We start from the raw sequence: 23,349 nt of genomic DNA on the forward strand, positions 1-23,349 counted from the left end.
CTTATTACAACAAGTTACGTATAGCAGTATTTTTAATCATATTATCAATTATTCATGTTTATTGTAGAAATGTACATGCACTTATCTATATTAGTTACTATAAGAAAAATTAAAATTACGTCATTAATCTGTCTCTAAAAAGCTCGTATCTAACATAATTTTTTATTAATCTATGGTTAATTCGTCGGTAACTAAAATTAACAATGAATTTTACTATTTAACTACAAAATTTGTCTTTCACGGCATTTCTGTTTTTAGTAGTCTCATCATAAATCGCACGGTTGTATAAATATTTCCAAACTAAGTCTTTCTTTCAGAACTTGCTACTAATGAATGCAGTTACGCAGAGTTTGGTAAATTTCACGGACAAGGAAGTATGCAAGCAATTAAAAGTCTCTATTTTTAGTACTCCAGTACTTTTAAGTACCTTTAACTTTTAGAATTAATTTCAAAAGTCAAAGAACACAAGTCACAAAATGAACTAGTGAGCTTCACGGGTTACTTTTTCGCTTTAATTATCCATACAAACACACTACACCGGTGTCATAAATCTACTTTTCGGATTTATGGCCGGTAAGTCAATTAAGAAGAGTGCAAGCTTTCTATCAAGAAATTTTTTATTCTCAATACTCAAATTTGAAACTCGGATAAAGAAATTTGAAACAATCCCACCGCATCCCTTCATGATGCACACATGTTGAAAGCATACAGCTTATTATTTTGACAAATTTTCATTTTTGGCCCGAATAACTTTCAAATAAACACAGTTACTTTTTAATTAATTGAAATATTCTTTTTTTTAATTCCTCTACTAATTAATATATTCCTACTAATCAGCTCTTTGCTAATATTGCACCATTTGAGTTACCATGTATGTTATTCTAAAAGTTTACTCTTGTACATATAATTGAAATTCAATTATTTTTGCTCGAACTTCAGGTTGCACACAGCCTACGAAAGGTATACTCCCTCTGTTTCTATGTGATACTTTTCGCTTCTCCAGATCCAAACTACATGAATTTTGACCGACATTTTAAGATATATTTTTTCACCAAATTGATATGAGAAATGTTGTAACTTATAATGTTTTTCATGTAGTTTTCAAATAGATAAATTTTAATCTTAAAATATTGAATTAACCTAATAAAATTTAACTTTAATATTTAATCAAATTAACCCTCGAAAAATAAAAAATATCACAGATAGTTCGGAGGAAGTAACCTTTTTGGCTACTTTAACTGTTTCATAAGGCCTAGCCGCCTTGGGGATAATTTGGTTGCAACTGACCTACTATATTGAGTGCCCACTTGCAATTGGTCCATGATTTGGTAGATCTCCAAACTTTTCAAATATATATATATATATATATATATATATATATATACTAGCTGACTTCTTCTTGGATGGAGAATGAGTTTTCACTAGGGGTGTTCATGGTTCGGTTTGGATCGGTTATTGATTAAAAACATAATCAAACCAATTTAGTCGGTTTTTAAATGTCTAAAACCATAATCAAACCAAATAAAATAATAACCACCGGTTTGGTTATTGTCGGTTTGGTTCGGTTTGGTTGGATTTTTCGGTTTATGACTAACAGCCATGAGACTTATCAGTAAAACATTAAAAAGTTGAAAAAGACATGTCTTTTTTTTTTTGTTCAAACGATAACTTTTATTTATCGTTTAAGGTGGAACATACACCATAGAAATATTTTCACTATTAGTGATAGTGTCATATTCAAGTTACCCAAAGTTGCTAAACTATTACATATAGAGCTAAAAACTAACTAAGTAGTGGCTGCACAATTTTTGTCATCTTAATACACATGCCTGGAAATAAAGTAGAGCATAGGAGCTTTTAGTTATTCTTATAAACATACATATTAATTAAACATAAAGACTACCTAAAATTAAAACGAAAATATATGAAATAAAAAAACTTTGTGTAATGATCTCAAACTTTGGGGCAATACTTGCATTTTGCCCTCAATTCTCCCATTTTATTAAAAAAACTTTGTATAATGATCCAAAACTTCAGATGTTTTTCTATCATTATCCCAAAGGCTAGGGTCTCAACTACAAGGAGTTGTTCTTTTATGCTTTTTAGGAGGATTACCCACGGAAGAAGTATTAGGGCATTACCATGTGCTTGAGTTGCAGCAAATGCTGATGTTACTGAAGTATCTTCTATTGGAACCTCCAAATCTACAACCTCTGTTCTTTTCATATGAAAAATATTAGAAGTTTAGGACCCATTCAGACAAAAAAAAAAAAAAAAAGGTATAAATTCGAAAAGAAAAAAAAAACAACCTAAAATCAAATGGCTGACAAAGAAAGGCTAAAAATTTAAGTTAAAGACATTAGACTATAACGTGAGCTTCTGTTAATAGGTTTACGCTTAACACTTAAAGAGTTAAAAGACTTTAAAGACATGGGCTTGGACATATTCTTAAAAACATGGGCCTTAAACAATCATGTGAAATAAGTAGATCAAAAATAAAATTAATGATTAAAAGGTATAAAATATTTATAATTATTTATGAAAAACTAATATTATACATATAAATAATTATAAAATTTATGTATATAATTTATCGGTTTGGTTCGGTTATTTATTCAGTTATTTTTTAATATAACCATAACCAAACCAAATATTATCGATTTTTAAAATTTAAAACCAAATCAAACCAAACCAAACCAAATGTCGGTTTTTTTATTCGATTTGGTTAAATTTTCGGTTTGGTTTTGGTTTAAACCAAAACCGTGAACAGCCCTAGTTTTCACATCCATAGCTTTTGTCCTCAATCCTTTTAAAGTAAATATTATTAGATCTTATTGTTATAAAATAAAAGCAGTGCACTAAAGTAGTAAGGACAAATATAAGATATGAAGGTAGCTTCCTTATTATGTATGTGTATTGCTTTCTATATATCTCTTTCAATACAAACCAACTACTATTTATAAAGAAAATAGTACTTGATGGCCAAGCCACTCATATATAAACTTGGTGGCCAAGTTTACGTGCTGGACATCCACCAATGATATATTTAAACACTCCCCTTGGATGTCAATTAATAGATGATGTGCCTCATTAAAATCTTATTGGAAAAAACTCCGTGGAAAAAAGTCCTAATAAAGGAAAAAGAGTACACATATCTAGTAATACGTTTTGAGAGCTGCTTTATTAAAAAAAACTTACCAAGAAAACTCAATGGGACAAAATCTTGGCTAAGGAAAAAAGGAGTACAACGCGTATTCTAGTCCCCCTGATGAAGACCACGATTCAAATGTCAGAATCTTCGCCTTCCAATCTTGGAAACCAACTTCTCAAAAGTTAAAGTTGGCAATGATTTGGTGAAAAAATCTGCAGGATGGTCACTTAAACGAATTTGATGCACATCTGTCACGCCCCGAACCATGGCCTGGGCGAAACACAGCACTCTGTGCTATACTGCATGTGACTGAGCGAACCATATGGCTTGCTGAATCATCATAAGGCATACATGACCGGAAATATAGCATGAATGTGATGAGCTTTTATAAAACATGAGAACCATAACATTTATAAAAGTGTTGGTTTAAAACATGAATGCGGAAATAACATGAGTTGAGCCAAAGATGGCTAAACACCTTGCATGTCTGACATAACCAAACTAACTAGTCTATGAAACCTCTAATCATGAGTCTTGACTGGAGAACATACTTGCTGGGACAAGGCCTCCTGCATACCTATAAATGCATAACTAATAAAATAAAGATAACTGACTAAAACCCTGAATGAGATGGGGCTCACCAATAAGCTGATACGAGCGAATCTTACTGAGCAGATGTGGCGTCCTATAAATCCGTACTTGTATCATTAAATGCAGGCCCCCGGGCAATAAAAGGAGACATCAGTAGATTGAATGTACTGGTATGTAAAGCAACTGAATGAAATAACATGGGACATGGAAACAACATAATAAAGCCTGAAGTGAAACATGATCATGAACATGAGTACATATACATATATAACATGTGTAAATTATCGAGAGTAGGGAGATTAGTAAATATAACCGACAACATGGTCTGGTACTTGCGTCCTACCAGCAGAACGCTCATACCTTGCCAGCGACATGAGATTTAGTAATATTATGAAAGGATCTAGTCATTATGAGATATCGTCCTAAGCATGGGTGGAGAGATCTCCATCCTACGGTGGCTACATAGTTTCAGGCTATTTGAAGCCTTTTCGATAATTAGTGCACCTCCCAAAATCATGAACATGGAAAATAAGTGGCACTTGTTGCCCATGACTTTTCATGAATCATAACTTACATGTACATGGATATCAATTGTATTATTCTTGCATGAACTTATAAAACATAGATATAGCTTTTCTTGAAAATATCATAATAGTTCATAAACTTGCATGTAAGAACCCATGGAATGCAAAGTATGGGTTTTCATGGATTACGGACAGATTCTCAATAATCATAATGAAATATCAAGAACTCAATGAAGAATTAATAATAATTCAATACATAATATAATCATGGGACATGGACCTAGGGTTATCATGAACATGGTTAAAAAACCCTAGTTTTCGTAAAGCTTCATACTTTTATGGAAGAAAAGGCGTGGGGAAGAACAATGATGTTCCTACACGTATATAGTAATTTCACATACCTTAATCACTCCAAAACTTGAATTAATGACTTTAACTTTGAAGAAGATTTCCAAAATCTTAAATCTTGAACCTTGAGATGGGTTTTCTTGAAAACCCTAGGTTAGGAATGATGATTTCTTGTTTAGATTACAATGATATATATACATTAGAATTGACTTGGAATGATTAGAGTAGGCTTACCTTGGTGTTCTTGATGATGGGAGAGGATAGAAGGTCATTCTAGGGCTCGGGGATGTAAAGAATAAAGTGAAAAGGCCTTAAAACGAAGTTTTAAAATTGCTGTTAGATCCTACCATAAATCAATTATAGTGATTTGGGGTTTCTGGACCAGTTTTACGCCCAAAATCTACGGCCTGTATAAATTTTACGGCCCGTAGATTCTACCGTAAATCGGCAGAACACTGTTTTAGTAAAACGGGCATAACTTTTTGTAAAGATGTCTGTTTGACTTCCATAATATATCGTTGCAAAGGTATTTCAAAGATCTACAACTTTCAAGAAGGAAATATTCCGAAATTCCTTACAAATATTTCCGTATACTCATTTTAAGTGAGACATGGTACAAACTCACTTGAAAACACGCTCCGTAGAGTAGCTTCCGACTTTCCTTTGCTCAAGGACTCTTCTCATGTATTTATTGGGTTTCAAACACCATTTCTACACTACTCAAATTGGGTTCATTATACTCCCGTCTTGCCAGTCAAATCTTAGCTCGAATGCACGAGGTGTTACAATATCTCCCCCTTGGAATCATTCGTCCTCGAATGATGGGTCATGGTTAAGAATGCGGCTGGACATGACTTGAATACATAAACGTGAAGAAACATGACATGGAACGCGGGAAACTAACATGACATAGTTTCATGAAAACATGAGTGCTAAAACATGAGACATGAATAAAGAATACATGAACGTGAACGTGAAACGTAATGCATGAATACGTAAGGGACATGACATGAATACTGAAGGTATTTACCTTGAACTTTATGTACTTGCTCTTCAAACAAGTGAGGATATTTAGATTTCATGTCTTCTTCGACTTCCCATGTAGCCTTTTCAACTTTCTGAATCCTCCATAAGACCTTTACTGAGGCTAATTCCTTAGTTCTCAACTTGCGAACTTGACGATCAAGAATGGCTACGGGGATCTCCTCATAGTTAAGGCCATCCTTAACTGTTATAGTATCAGCAGGAACATCTGACGACAGGTCTCGTACACACTTTCTCAACATGGATACATGAAACACTGGGTGAACAGCAGCCGACTCTTGTGGCAACTCAAGTTCATAAGCTACTAGACCGACCTTTCGCAGAATTCTGTAAGGTCCAATATATTTGGAACTAAGCTTCCCTTTCTTCCTAAAACTCATAACACTCTTCATGGGTGAGACTTTAAGGAACACCTAATCATCAACTGAAAATTCTATGTCCCTTCGCCTCACATCTGTGTAAGACTTCTGGCGACGCTGAGCCATTTTCAAACGCTCTTGAATTAACTTGACTTTCTCCATAGCCTGATAAACCAAATCTGGCCCTAACAATTCTATTTCACCAACTTCAAACCAACAATCGGTGACCTACACCTTCGCCCATACACAGCTTCAAATGGTGCCATCCCAATGCTAGCATGATAGCTGTTATTATAAGAAAACTCAATGAGGGGTAAGTGATCATCCCAATTACCTTTGAAATCTAGGACACATGCTCTTAACATGTCCTCAAGAGTCTGAATAGTACGCTCTGCTTGGCCATCTGTCTACGGATGAAAAGTTGTGCTGAGGTTCACCTTGGTAACCAATCTTTTCTGAAAGGATTTCCAGAAGTTCGTTGTGAACTGAGCACCACGATCTGAAATAATAGACACTGGGGTCCCGTGCAATCTGACAATTTCATTAACATATAACTTGGCGTAATTCTCTGCTGAATCTGTGGTCTTGACTGGCAAAAAGTGTGCCGACTTAGTAAGCCGGTCAATGATCACCCAAATAGAGTCATGCCTCCTAGCTGAACGAGGTAGACCTGATACAAAGTCCATATTGATCATTTCCCATTTCCAGACAGGAATATCAATATTCAGAGCCAAGCCACCTGGCCTCTGGTGTTCGGCTTTCACTTGTTGACAATTTGGACACTAAGCTACAAAATCTACTACATTCTTCTTCATATCATTCCACCAATAAATCTCCTTAAGATCATGGTACATCTTAGTGGAACCTGGGTGAATGGAATACCTGGAGTTGTAAGCTTTTCACATGATTCGCTCTCTGAGCCCATCTACATCTGGAACACATAATCTGCCTCGGTACCTCAAGGTACCATCATCTCCCTCTTGTTCAAAAGTCGTTGTCTTATGTTTGTGAATCCCCTCCTTCAGCTACAACAAGTAGGGATCCGTATATTGTTTCTCTTTAACTTCAACGACTAAAGAGGAAAGAGCTCTATTATGAACAACGACACTACCATCCTCGGAGTCCAAAAGTTGAACTCCCAGACTGGCCAAACGGTGAACTTCCCTGGTCATAACTATCTTATCTGAATCCATGTGGGCTAGACTTCCTATGGAACGCCGACTAAGAGCATTGGCTACAACATTCGCTTTTCTCGGATGATAGAGGATATCCACATCATAATCCTTAAGTAATTCGAGCCATCTCCTCTATCTAAGATCCAGCTCCCTTTGCTTGAAGATATACTGCAGGCTTTTATGATCTGTGAAAATATCGACATGCACTCCATACAAATAATGATGCCATATCTTAAGTGCAAAAACTACAGCTGCCAAATCTAGGTCATGAGTTAGATAATTCTTTTCGTGAACCTTAAGCTGACGAGATGCATAAGCTACAATCTTACCATGCTGCATTAAGACACACCCGAGACCAACTCTCGAAGCATCGCAATAAACCACGAACCTTTCGGTTCCTTTTGGTAGCATCAAAACTGGAGCAGAAGTTAGTCTCTTCTTCAGCTCTTCAAAGCTTCGCTCACAAGCATCTGACCATTGAAACTTAACCTTTTTCTGAGTCAACTTAGACAACAGAGCAAAGATATAAGAAAATCCTTCTACGAAGCGTCTATAATAGCCTGCCAGACCCAAGAAACTTCTTATATCAGAAACTAATATAGGTCTGGGCCAACTCCTCACAGCATCAATCTTCTGAGAATCAACTTTAACACCTTAACCTAAGATCACATGGCGTAGGAACACCACTGACTTAAGCCAAAACTCACACTTTGAGAATTTTGCAAACAGTTCGCGATCTTTAAGAGTCTGCAACACTATTCAGAGATGTTCTGCATGATCAGCCTCACTACGGGAATACACCAAAATATCATTAATTAAGACAATGATGAATAAGTCGAGATAAGGCTTGAAGACCCTGTTCATAAGATCCATAAAAGCAGCTGGCGCATTTGTCAACCCAAATGACATGACAAGAAATTCGAAATGCCCATAGTGGGTTCTGAAAGCTATCTTCGGAATATCAACTTCCTTAACTTTTAACTGATGGTAGCCTGATCTGAGGTCAATCTTGGAATAACATTGGGCACCCTGAAGTTGATCAAATAAGTCATCTATTCTGGGAAGAGGGTACCTATTCTTAATGGCGACTTTACTCAACTGGTGGTAGTCAATATACATGCGTAAGGAACCATCCTTCTTTCGGATAAACAAAACTAGCGCACCCCAAGGTGAAACACTGGGCCTAATAAATCCCTTATCAAGAAGATCTTTCAACTAGGATTTTAACTCTTTTAACTCAGCTGGAGCCATTCTGTATGGCGAAATAGATATCGGCTGAGTGTCGGGAAGTAGATCAATTCCAAAGTCAATCTCCTGTCAGGAAGGACTCCGGGAAGATCTTCTGGGAAGACTTCTGGGAATTCATTTACAACTGGGATGGACTGGAGAGTTGGAGCCTGGGCATCTGAATCCTTGACTCGAACTAGGTGGTAGATATAACCCTTGGAAATCATTTTTCTAGCTTTTAGGTAAGAAATAAATCTACCCCTGGGCACTACTAAATTACTCTCCCATTCTATGACTGGCTCATAAGGGAACTCGAATTTTACAACTTTGGTTCTACAACATATCGTGGCATAACATGAAGCCAACCAATCCATACCTATGATTACATCAAAGTCTACCATCTCTAACTCTGCTAAGTCAGCTATGGTTCTGCGGTGATAGAATAAAACTGGCAACCCCTATAAATACGTCTAGCTACGATTGACTCCCCAACTGGGGTGGACACCTCAAAGGATTCATGTAACTTTTCTAGTTCAATCCCAAATTTCGTAGCAATAAATGGGGTTACATAATAAAAAGTGGATCCTAGATCAATAAGGGCATATATGTCAAAAGTGAAAACTGTTAGTGTATCTGTGACAACATCTGCACGAGCTTCTGTATCCTGACGACCTATCAACGCATACAAACGGTTTCGTCCTCAGCCTGCGTTTCCAGACTTAGCTGCATTGTGCCCCTGCTGGGCCTGATTATAATGAGGGACTGTTAAATTCGTGGACTGTGCCACGTAACTTCCGGTACCTTGTCTAGCTGATGGACAATCTCTCTGAATGTGGCCCTTTTGGCCGCAACCATAGCACGCATCTGTACCCATACGACACTCACCTAAGTGTCTCTTTCTACACTTGCTGCAAGCTAGAATAGTATAGGATGACTGACCCACACTACGAAATAAATTTGAGATAGTACTCTTGAACAGTCAACTTACCCTGCTCAACTTCTCAAATTCCATAGCCTTTGCTTCCCGGACCTCGATAGGCATGAAATGGTCAAAGAAAGCGTCAACGAACTCGTCTCAAGTAGCAGAAGATGCATCTTCCCCTCGAGATTGTTCCTATGTCTCATACCAAATATGAGCAACATCCTGCAGCTGGAAAGCACCAAACTCCTGCCTCTGTCTCAGTGACATGTATAATACGAAACACTTTCTACAGCCTATCAATATAGTTCTGCGGATCCTCCTCAACCTTAGTCCCTATGAAAGTTAGAGGTTTCATTCGCAAGAATTCTTAAGTTCTTGAACTATTTGACCCACTACTAGCACCTGAGCTAGGGGACAATTCTTGTCACTGCGCCTGGTTGGCAACGATCTGAGTAAACAGTTGTATGGCTCCTCTAACATCCATGTCCGAAGTGTTAGGAGGTGTAGCTGTAGGAGCAGTTGAGACTGCTGGTTCTGAAGCAGTCGTCTGGGTCGGGATGTCTTCTTTTTGAGCTGCCTCAGTAATATCCCTCTGTCTAGAAGAATTCTGGAAGTACTGCTCTAATTGCACGATCTAGAGTATGAAAGAAGTGAGACAATCCTGAATGTCTTGGTGGTCAACTATTTATATGTATGGGGCCCTCACACATATAAAAGTGACCCCACTGGACACGGTTTCATAGACTCCCAAAGACAATTGAACCTAGGGCTCTGATACCAAGCTTTGGCACGCCCCAAATCATGGCTTGGGCGAAACACAGTACTCAATGTCATACTGCATGTGACCGAGCGAATCACATGGCTTGTTGAATCATCATGAGGCATACATGAGCGGAAATATAACGTGAATGTGATGAGCTTTTATAAAACATGAGAATCATAACATTTATAAAAGTACTGGTTTAAAACATGAATGCGAAAATAACATGAGTTGAGCCAAAGATGTCTAAACACCTTACACATCTAACATAACTAAACTGGCTAGTCTATGAAACCTCTAATCATGAGTCTTGACTGGAAAACGTACTTGCTGGGACAGGCCCCTAGTATACCTTTAGATGCATAACTAATAAAATAAAGATAACTGTTTAAAACCCCGAATGAGATGGGGCCCACCAATAAGCTGATATGAGCGAATCCTACTGAGCAGATGTGGCATCCTGTAAATCCGTACCTGCATCGTGAAATGCAAGCCCCCGGGCAATAAAAGAGGACATAAGCACATTGAATGTACTGGTATGTAAAGCAACTGAATGAAATAACATGGGACATGGAAACAACATAATAAAGCCTGAAGTGAAACATGATCATGAACATGAGTACATATACATATATAACATGTGTAAATTATCGAGAGTAGGGAGATTAGTAAATATAACCGACAACATGGTCTGGTACTTGCATCCTACCAGCAGAACGCTCATACCTTGCCAGGGACATGAGATTTAGTAATATTATGAAAGGATCTAGTCATTATGATATATCGTCCTAAGCATGGGTGGAGCGATCCCCATCCTACGGTGGCTACATAGTTTCAGGCTATTTGAAGCCTTTTCGATAATTAGTGCACCTCCCAAAAACATGAACATGGAAAATAAGTGGCACTTGTTGCCCATGGATGTTCATGAATCATAACTTACATGCATGGATATCAATTGTATTATTCTTGCATCAACTTATAAAACATATATATAGCTTTTCTTGAAAATATCATAATAATTCATAAACTTGCATGTAAGAACCCATGGAATGCAAAGTATGAGTTTTCATTGATTACGGATAGATTCTCTATAATCATAATGAAATATCAAGAACTCAATGAAGAATTAATAATAATTCAATACATAATATAATCATGGGACATGGACCTAGGGTTATCATGAACATGGTTAAAAAAATTCTAGTTTTCGTAAAGCTTCATACTTTTATGGAAGAAAAGGCGTGGGGAAGAACAATGATGTTCCCACACGTAGATAGTAACTCCACATACCTTATTTGCTCCAAAGCTTGAATTAAAGACTTGAACTTTGAAGAAGATTTCCAAAATCTTGAATCTTGATCCTTGAGATGGGTTTTCTTGAAAACCCTAGGTTAGGAATGATGATTTATTGTTTAGAATACAAGGATATATTGTAACGCCCCGAACCATGGCCTGGGCGAAACACGGCACTCGATGCCTTATTGCATGTGACCGAGCGAACCACATGGCTTGCTGATTCATCATGAGGCATAACATGAGCGGAATATAACGTGAATGCATGTTGAGCCTTTATAAAACATAGTAAGTCATAATACTTAATAAAAATACTTGTTTAAACATGAGTACGGAAATAACATGAATGAGCCAAAACGGCTACACTACTCCGAATGTCTGACATAACATAACTGACTTGTCTAGTCTATGAAACCTCTATCATGAGTCTGACTGGAAAAACATACTTACTGGGACAAGACCCCCAACATACCTTAGATGCATCACTAATCATAAAATAAAAGTTGACTAAACCCCGAATGAGATGGGGCTCACCAATAAGCTGATATGAATGCTGTCCTACTGAGTAGATGTGTCGTCCTGTATATCAGTACCTGCATCGTGAAATGCAGGGCCCCGGGCAATAAAAGGGGACGTCAGCACATTGAATGTACTGGTATGTAAACCAACTGAAAGAAATAACATGGGACATGGAATAACATGATAAGAACTGAAACTAAAAACCTGGACATGAACATGAGCATGAGCATGAGCATGAGTACATATATATATATATATATATATATATATATATATATATATATATATATATATATATATATATATATATATATATATATATATATATATATATATATATATAACATAAGTAAAACATGATAAGTAGGGAGAGCATTTCATAAACCGACATGTGATATCACCGCGTGGGTACGTGGAGTCTGGTACCTCGCCGGACCAGCAGAGCCCTCATACCTTGCCAGGGTATAAGGTGGTAACGTGCCTGATGGATCCATTCAGTGTAAAATTAAGGTATCATCCTATCTGGGCGGAGCGATCCTTGTCCTACGGTGGCTACGTAGTTTCAGGCTATCTGAGCCTTCTCGGTAATTCGTACAACTCCCAAAAACATGAACATAATATAGTTGGCTAAGAAGCCCATGATTTTCGTGAATTAACTTGTACTTGTCTTGCAATCATGATTTCACGAAATAATTTGTAAACATGGTTTCATGAAATAACTTGTAGATATGGTTTAGTATGTATGTATCTTGTATCATAGCATGAAAGTAATTATATAATATAGTTGCATGAAAACTTGTAGACATGTAGGATATTCATGAAATAATCATTTTTATTTAAAAACATGCATGCAAGAACCCATGGAATATAAGACATGGGTTTTCATGGATTACGGACGGATTCTCAATAATCATAAAGAAATATTAAGAATTCAATGATGGAATTATAATAATTCATACATAATATAATCATGGACATTGACCTAGGGTTATCATGAGCATGGTATAGAAACCCTAGTTTTAGTAGAGAATCATAATTTATGGATTATGAGGCGTGGGGAAGAACTATGATGTTCGCACACGTAGATAGTAACTCTACATACCTGGTAATGCTCCAAAACTTGAATTAAAGAGTTAAACTTTGAAGAAGATTTCCAAAATCTTGAATCTTGAACCTTGAGATGGGTTTTCTTGAAAACCCTAGTTTAGGAATGATGATTTCTTGTTTAGATTATTAGAGAATATGTTAGAATTCAGTTAGAATAATTAGAGTAGGCTTACCTTGGTGTTCTTGATGATGGAGGAGGGTAGGAGGTCGTTCTAGGGCTTGAAGGAATGAAAAATAATGATTTGAACTGATATGGACGAATATATACTGTTCTGGAAAATTAAATTTTCGGCTCAGTTAAATACTGGCCGTATTTTGAAATACGGATTGCACTGTGTCTCTTCAGTAAAATGGTCATAACTCTTTGCACAGATGCCTGTTTGACCCCCATAATATACCGTTGGAAAGGTATTTCAAATAGCTACAACTTTGATCAAGGAAGGTTTCCCAAATTCCAAATACATTTTGAAATACGGTCCGTTTTTAACAATGTAGCCTCCAAATGTCAAATTCCAGAATGCTCAGAAATCTTTGGTACTAGTTTACGACTTGAAATACGGGCCGTATATTGAAATACAGTCACTGTTCATGGGCGTAAACCACCATCTTACAACTGAAGAAGAAATTTCCAATTCCCACATTCTTTATCTGGTTTTCTAAGTCTAGGATCATGGTCAAAACTTAGGTTAAAGGTATGGGGTGTTACATATATATATATATACATTAGAATTGACTTGGAATGATTAGAGTAGGCTTACCTTGGTGTTCTTGATGATGGGAGAGGATAGGAGGTCGTTCTAGGGCTTGGGGATGTGAAGAATGAAGTGAAAAAGCCTTAAAACGAAGTTTTAAAATTGCTGTCAGACCTGTTTTACGCTCCATTTTACAGACTGTAAAAGATTTGCGGTCCTTAGATCCTACCGTAAATCAATTACAGTGATTTGGGCTTTCTAGACCTTTTTTAAGCCCAAAATCTACGGCCCGTATAAATTTTACGGCCCGTAGATTCTACCGTAAATCGGCAGAATACTGTTTTAGTAAAACGGGAATAACTTTTTGTACATATGTCTGTTTGACCTCCATAATATACTGTTGGAAAGGTATTTCAAAGAACTACAACTTTGAAGAGGAAATTTTCCGAAATTCCTTATAGATATTTTTGTATACTCATTTTAAGTGAGACATGGTGCAAACTCACTTGAAAACACGCTCCGTAAGGTAGCTTCCGACTTTCCTTTGCTCAAGGACTCTTCTCATGTCTTGATTGGGTTTCAAACACCATTTCTAAACTACTCAAATTGGGTTCATTATACCCCCGTCTTACGAGTCAAATCTTATCCCGAACGCACGAGGTGTTACAATATCAATATCACCATTCTTCTGGATATCATGTGTGAAGAATAACTTTGGTGAAATGTTTATTGTTCTATCTCCTTTTATGAAGCCCCCTTTTAGATATCGCAATATATGCTTAATTCTGTTCCAATGTCTAAATTCCATTCCAATGTCTTCGTGTAGGAGAATAGCTATATCTTGCTAGCAAATTAACAGAGAACGCTATGTCAGGTCTGTAGTGTCAGCAAGATACATAAGTGCACCAACAACACTAAGATATGATATTTCAGGACCAAGAAGCTCTTCATTTTCTTTTTGAGGTCGGAACGGATCTTTACTCACTTCAAGTGAGCGAACAACCATTGAGTACTTAACGAATGTGCATTGTCCATGTAAAATCATTTAAAAACTTTTTCGATATAGGCATATGATGGATAAAGATCCCGTTTGCTAAATGTTTAATTTTCAGACCAAGACAAAATTTTGTCTTTCCAAGATCTTTCATCTCAAATTCTTTCTTTAAATATTCAATTGCCTTTTGGAGCTCTTCTGGAGTTCTAATGAGATTTATGTCACCAGCATAGACAGCAAGTATAAGAAACTTTTTGTTTTCTTAATAAACACACGTGGACAAATGATATCATTTATATAACCTTCATTTAACAAGTACTCACTTAGGCAATTGTACCATATGCGCCCTGATTGTTTTAGACCATATAATGATCTTGGTAATCTGATTGAATGCATTTTTTGAGACTTTGAACTAATTGGTTCAAGCATTTTAAATCCTTCAGGAATTTTCATATAAATTTCATCAAGTAAGCCGTATAAGCTGTGAAAACATCCATCAGTATAAATAATGTTACATCTTCTAATGTTTTGACTGCTGGTCCAATAAATTTTACATTTACCAAGATGCATCATTTTACTTGGTAATTCTATCTACGTCAACATGCTTTAAGAGACGTAGAATTCAAATTCTCACAACATTATATAATACTGCGCGTTATATTGTATTAAAATATCGTCGACAAGATATCATTTTGTATCGGTCTGCAATTCGACATAACTTATTGAGATCTCATTACTCATTATTTTCAGGTACCTGAACCTCTCATAAGGTTTCATGATGTGCTATGTCGCAGGCTCTTCAAGAGCACATACCTTCCTTATTATGACCATTTTGATCACTTGCTCCTCGCCCTTTTCAAGGGTTATTACATATGGAACCGATTTGTCTACTATGCTTTATGCATGTTGTAGACTTTGTCCCTCAAGCATATTCAATAGGAGCATCTGCACCTGAAATATGAGATTAATTTCGGGTCAACAAATGCTTCCAGCATTTGACTTGAATTATCTTTTAAATGATGATCATACTGATGATAATTCAAAACATATTTCTTAGTTGTCTATCCTCTCCCTCTTATGTTAGGAAAACCAACATATATCCCCACCTGCATTGGGGAATCCATCTATGTGTATCGTGGTAGATTCGTTAATCATATACCGCACATCAAAAGCTATTAGATGAAAATATCTGGTTCCTGACCTTGAACCAATTGTGAGGGGAGAATTTATTATAATTTATTGGTCTGAAGCATACAAGTGTTATTATATGCAGTATATTATGACTCAGACCAACACATGAAGCTTTGTTCTCATAAGCAATGGTAAAGCTATATATCGGAGGCATTAAATGCCAAACCAGCTGTTACGCCTCTCGTTCTCGTCATATTAGAACCTATGGTTTCATAGTCGGGTATGCCTTTGGAATTGAGATCCGTGTCCGAGTTTTGGAGAAATAAAGTGTCTTACCCCGTGTACAAAGGAACCAGCAGGTATCCCTGGTAATTTGCAGGATTAGAAGTTGAACGAATCGAATTGACGCAATCTGAGCTGAATCTGAGAAATCTGCAAGCACCAGTCATTGTCGACGGGTCGTCTACATAGTCGACGGACCGTCGTTGTGCGGCATCGACAGGGTTCCGCAGCTTTGAAATCTGCAGGCATAGGTCGACGGGCAAGTCGATAGACCGTCGACGGGTCGTCGACCCGCTCGTCGAACCGTACTGCTGGGACTTTTTAATTCCTAGTATAAATATATGATCCATGACTTTAATTCTCATTTTCTCACTCCCAAGTCAGAGAAAAATCCTAGTATATTTACTCCCAACATTTTTTATCATTAGTGGTGCTTTGGCAAGATCCGAGCCCCGTAAACCCGAGCTTGTGAAGAAGAAGGTTGTTCCTAGGGTTTCTTCAAAGTTGTGGAGCTTAGAAAGTTGGAAATAAAGTGATTCTTGGAATCTTAGACCCCTCAAGGTATGTAAATGATTTCTACCCTTGTATTTGAGTTAATTATCAAGAGTTTTAGTGATTTTAAGTAAAAAGAGGATACTTATGGAAATGGTAAGTTGATGAAGGGAATGTTGACACCCAATTTTGTCCCGTCTCTCTGCCAAAATACCTATTTGCGCTTCTAATATTTTTGGAAAATAAAAATAAAAATATTTATATTTTTTTTATAATTATTAGCCTCATATCAATACCAGCGTTTCATTATTCTGTTACAGTTACTAGCCTTCATCATCATCATTTATTATCATTATTATTATTATAATTCGTAATTTTATCATTTTGACATTTTTGCCAGCTTACGCACACACATCGCATTTTATCTTTGCATAATTAAATAATGGTATTTATTTTACTGTAGATTTTCGAAATATTATTACACGGCTATTACGACGCCATTTTTATCTGAGCATTAATGATCGCATATTTTATATTGAGTAATATTTAACACAAATTGTTTAAACTGGTCTTTTATTTAAATTTAGAAGCCAAACTATTTTTTGCACTTAGTCCGTATTTTGACTTACCGGACCCCAAATCAAAGTCCGATTAACTCCTAAATATTTTTGGACTAGCCCATATCTCTGATCTCAATTTTTAGAATAATCCATGTTTAATTTACTAGTCCGTTCTTTTAATACCCAATCTAAAATTTGACCCGGTCCACAAATGGACCGGGTCCAATTCATTTTTCAGCTGAATAAGGAAACCCTTTTAGGGTTTCCCCATCACTTTCCCCTCATTTCCGCCGCTCGTCACCTTCTCCACCCTCCTCCTCTCTTCTCCTCTCCATCTCCGCCCCTTCTCCACCATCCTCTCCTCCTCGTCGCCACCCGTCCTCACCGCCGCTTCACCTCCTCCGCCTCCTCTGCTCCACCTCCTTCACGCCTCCACCTCCTCCACCACTCAGCCTTGTCCCCCACTCTGCTCCTTCATCGTCATCGTCACCTCTATCACACCCCCACTCATCACGTTACCCCCACTGCCACTTCACGCCTTGTCCCCCACCTCTGACACACCCCACGCCGCACCATACCTGTCTCCACCATCATCATCCCCACTCGCGTCTGACACCCCACTCCCTTCGCTCCATCTCACGCTTCTGACACCCCACCTTCTCCTGTTCCCCCCACGTTCCCTCTGTCACTCCACTTCCCTTTGTTCCCTCTCCTCTGAAACTCGAACCAAAAATCAGTCTATAAATGTGTTTTCATCATCCATTAGAAAGGGGGGAAATTTTTCTGGGATTCATGAAATTTCCCAAGAACTAGGTAATACTGAGTTCTTCAGCCTCTGAATTAGTTTGTTTTTTTAGCAGTCATAATATCGATTAATATCGAAAAACATACCAGACGTTTTTTTTCCTTCTTTTACTGCTTCGAATCCAAATGATACCAACTCGGAAGTTCGTGGTGTTTCGAGGGTAGATCGGAGACTCGAGGCTTCACTTCGCTGCACTCGAAGAAGGTAAAAAAGCTTCTTTCATCGAATTCATAAGGTCTTAGTATGTTTATGTGTGTTGATGAGTGTTAAGATTGGATTAATTGTTAGTTTGGCATATTAGTGAGTTTAGTATTAGAAGTTTGTGTAATTTCGTATGAAATTCTGAAGTGTCTGTAGATTAGTTAGCGATTATTATGTGATCATTTTGGTTTCATTTAAGTTAATTTAGCTTAGCATCTGTCGATATGGGTAATTTTGATTAGTTATTAGCTTCTTGATTAGATCTTATGTAGCAATATTTGTCATGGATTGTTCTTAATGGTCACTTGCACCTCTAAAATAGTTGATTAGTAGCAACCTGAGTCATTTATACCTATGTGAAGCTACTTTGCTGTTATATGTCCTTCATAATTAGTATGATTTTTCCCTTTAGTTCAGTTAACCATGAGCCAGTCCAGCTGAATATTGATATCAGTACATTCATCCATTGGCATAGTTAAATAATTTCATGCTAATATGAATTATGTATATGGTTGGCTTGCTATTTCATAGAAGGATGTTTGCTTTAGGCCAAGGTTAGTAACTTTTTGTTTATCTTCCAGTTCTGGTGTGAGTCTATTTCTGTACTTAATCTGCTGTTTAGTTCAACTGTCGTTAGGATGCGCTCAAATGCTTATATGACGTAGTTTTGTTGTTTTATCTGGTTGTTTGTTTGTTGTTAGTTTACCTCTATTCTATTTTAGACGTGTCGAATGTTTCTGATTAATGTTTATTTTGTCTTATATTTCTGGTATGCCCGTTATAGTTTAAGTTTATTCATGCTTCATCCTATTGCCTAGAGCTTGTTTTGGTTTCATGTTTGGACAATTGGACTAATGATTTAAGTATGAGACCGATTGGACATTGCTGGTTGCCTATAGTTCGACTGTCCTTTCTGGATTTAGGAAGTCACTATTTCACTAAGTATATGTCAGTTTAAGTTAGACATTGTCCTCTCTCCTGTTGCCACTGAACTTAATCATTGTCGAAATCCAAATTTAGCCAAGTTTGCTGGCATATGAAGGAACTCAAATAGGACTCAGTCTATGATTAATTGATAAGTTACCAAATTGGTTAAGATATATAAAGAATTTCTATCCATTGCGTGACTGTTTGTGATATTGATGATGATATTCTGGATGGTTCAGTTTGGTTTATAGTGTGCTGCCTCATTCAATCCTTTTGTTTGCTTGTGTGGTTTATTGTTAACATAATACCAATTAGTCACTTGGAATTCTTTACCAAACCTAGCATCAGTTCATCATGCCCATTCTGTTTGCTCCCACGTGCTATTTAGAAGAATGATGTTAATCCTTGCTTGTCCTCTAAAATCTGGGTTTTGTTTGATAGCTAATGAGCTTTATGTTCAGTTTTGATCTAGAAGCCTACCAATCATGCTAATATGGTTAAAATTTGTTATGATTGGTCAGCCTATTAATAGTTTATGTCAAAATCTGGATTAATAGGTGCTGGGTTTGATCAGTATGATTAAATATATATTAGGTAATGCATAAACTTTCCTGTTTGACACCATGATTAGTGTATTCAGTTCTTCTTGCTTGGAGTGTAACTAAGAAGTAACATGTTAGAATCATACTTGATGTTTATACTTCTGAGGGTCTATCATATTGTTATATCTTTGACTGCAAAGGTTTAAGTGGAGTGTGTGGGGTTGTCTTGAATTGTTGGTTGAAGAGTATATTAACATGGCTTGATCCCGGTTAAGTTGTGATGCGTTTGAAATGTTAATGGTCAAGGTTGTACACTTGATGTCGATCATTAGTTTCCTGTTACTCTAGTCAGTTTGGCAATGCTATGTTAAGGTCATTTTGGCTTGACTAACAGTGGTGTTGCCTTCTGCTTGAAATGTGTTTTAATTGATATGGTTACAACTCCTTTTTTGTTTTTGTTGATATTGTGTTTAATTTCTGAATTCCTTATCTCATATGTACGTGTAATACTCTGTATCCTGTGGTTTCCGAATCCTTTATCCCACTGGCATTAAGTTTTAGAATTGTTTCTCCTATATATCCTAATGAAATGTATATACATAAGATACATCTAAATATGCAATAATATACATAATCTACTGTTTTGTTTTGAGTTTAATTTTTACATGTTTAATCTTATTTGTCGTTTAGATACTAATCCTTCTCGCCTCATTTTTTATGCATGATCATTCACATACGAGTCCGAGGGACGCGTTCCCCTTCCGCATTCGGTGCTGGGCCAAAGCCCAACGAAAGATATCCCACCCCTGTCCGCAGCCAAAACAAGAAGCACAAAATTCTGGGCCAAAGCCCAATAGCCAAGCACAGCCGCAGCAGTCTAAAAATGACTGGGCCAAAGCCCAACATTAACATATTTGGAGCAGTCCAAAGAAGGGGCTCAACCCATTTCAATTTGATTTATCCCTCTATTTTATTATTTGTGCATTTAATTTGTATTGCATGACTAACGTTTTGTTTTCTTAATTTAGATGAACCTTAGTGAAGTTAGAGGGGTTTAGTCTTAATAATGGGTAATAAACCGATAGTTAATTATACAGGTTTCATCCTTATTTATTTTACGTTAAAATTATCTATAACGCTTATAACATTCATCTTTCATTAGAACAATTGATTTTTTTTTAAAAATAGCATATTCAAGTAATGGGAAGCATATTTGTCTATTATAGACACTTCAAAACATCATTAATACTCAAATATGAACTCAAGTATATTTTTAACTCTTTAAGTTTGAATCAATCATATATATATATATTTTTGCTAAGCATAGTTAATAAAAAGTAATGAAGAGGATAAAGAAAACTTTCAATAGCTATTTTTTGTATCTTGTTCCTAAAAATCAATGAATATCTCACCATTTGAATTATTTCAAGTATTTCCTGAAAACGTCGCATAAACTCGCATTTTTGTCTACTCATATATAAATAATCTTTTGCAAGTTTTATTGCTAAAAATATCATTAGTATTCAAAATCATATCAACATTCATAAGTTTATTTTAAATGGCATTTGAAATTTCCTCTTATGCAAATCATCACGTTTTCTACAAATCGCATTCTAAATAACATTTCTATTTAAAGTTTTATCAATTTCTATCAATTTCGTTTTAAAAGGCATTTGAAATCTTCTTTTATACAAATTATTATATTTTCTTTAAATCTCATCTTAAGTGACATTCTTATATTTTTTCTTAAAAATCTTAGCAACATTTTAAGCTTTATTTAAATAGCATCTAAAATCCTCTTTTATGCAAATTATCTTTTATAAGTTTTATTTCCAAATAGCATTTGATTTAAAGCCTTAGTAATATTTACGAGTTTATTTAAAATGGCATTCAAAGTCCTCTTTTATATGAATTTCCATCTTAATTAATTAACCTAAGTTTGGTCGGATAACCGTAAGTTAACGGATCCTAAAGGATGCCTAACCCCTTCCCTTTAGGATAATACAGAGCCCTTACCTAGAATTACACTGGTTAAGCAGACTATTAACTGAGGTTTAGTTTTAACTTTGCCTTAGTTAACCTCTAGGTGTCCTAATTCACCGTTAAATTAATTAGGTGGCGACTCCTTAAAACAAAATAAACGGGAATCACCAATACGTCATACTCCTTAAATCAACCCGGTTAAAATGGGGGGTGACAGCTTGGCGACTTCACTGGGGACTTTAGGCTCTAACCATAACAACTTAGGTTAATAAATAATTTGTGAGATATTTTGTTTGTTTTATTTTATTTTGCCTGTATTGTAGTTTTATATGATTTCAAGTATTATTGTTCCATTCCTTATATGCATTTTTTTGTTCTATGTAATATGTATATTACTGCTTTCCTTAAATTGGCATTCCGTTCATATTTCCTCCACTCCTGGAAAATTCACACATATTCACACACTTAAAGCGGCTTCGCAGTTTGCGCCCGTGCACTACTAAATTACCCCTTTAGTTGGATTGGTCTTGTGGATTTAGTCGATCGGCGGTGCAGTCGACGGCCACGGACTTTCCACTCCCAAGTTGTCCGCTTGGGGGAGCCTTGTGTCATAGGAAAACCATTCTTAGTCTACCTAGGGTAGAGCGAAACCAAAACCTTGTAAGGACATGCATCATTTTAAACCTAGAAAGCTTAATACCCTTGGTGTATTAAGTTCATTAGTCAACCTTGCCAAATGTCCAAATGAGTCTATGACTCTAAGTGACACTATTTATTATTTATGTGCATTATTTGAAGGACAAATATGTCGAATATGTGGACCTAGTACTCTATAGATAAATATTTCAAGAAAAAACTGACCTTTTGTTGCAGGTTGTCGTGGAGCATCCAAATTAATGCTGGAGGATGAAGACAACCAAAAGAAATTAGTGGAGTTGAAGTATTAGATATCTTAGTTTAACTTTGACATGTATTATTTATTGACATGTAATAATTTTTATTATTCTTGCAAATTAGTTTTAGGAAGAGTTATGGAATGATACATAAAAAACATGTTTGTCCTTCAAATGTTCGTTAGGCCTACCTCGGGCATTAAAGAGGTCCCTTGCATTATAAAACGCGATGTATTATGTGCAATAATGTGTTTATATGCAATAATATGTCCTTACCGTATACTGACTCATTTCCTTTTCTTTTTCTTGTTTTTATCTTTTTTCTTTTTAAACTTATTTTCAAAACAAAAAGGTTGACTTGTGCTAAAAGGGAACTGGCGGAGCATCCATATTTCACACGGTCTAAAGCCAAGAAATCAGATTCTGACTCATCACTAATCACCTGGTTAACTAAAAGGACTCGTTCTAAAATGGAGCAAAGTTTGATCAATGCAACCACTTCATCTGAGCCATCTCTTAGTTTACCAATCACGAGTGATCCCACATCCTCTAATGAACCAGAAACACATTTGGAGACCATTGCTCGTCTGGAGCGACGAGTTGCCGAACTAAGTCATATGGTACTTCACAACCGGTCATTTTCTCAAACACCGCCACATATGACTCCGTCCCAGGGAGTTCGTCAGACTTTGCCTGTGCCACCTCCATTCCCAAATTTGGACGAATTTAACCAAGCAAATTATTTCACCACTTCTCAGCCAGTTCGTTCCGAACACCTCACTCAAAATGCTCCCTTTTTATTTACAACCACCTCTTCAAAAGCTCAA

The sequence above is a fragment of the Lycium barbarum genome, chromosome 9 (assembly GCF_019175385.1).
Source record: "Lycium barbarum isolate Lr01 chromosome 9, ASM1917538v2, whole genome shotgun sequence".
Lineage (NCBI taxonomy): Eukaryota > Viridiplantae > Streptophyta > Magnoliopsida > Solanales > Solanaceae > Lycium > Lycium barbarum.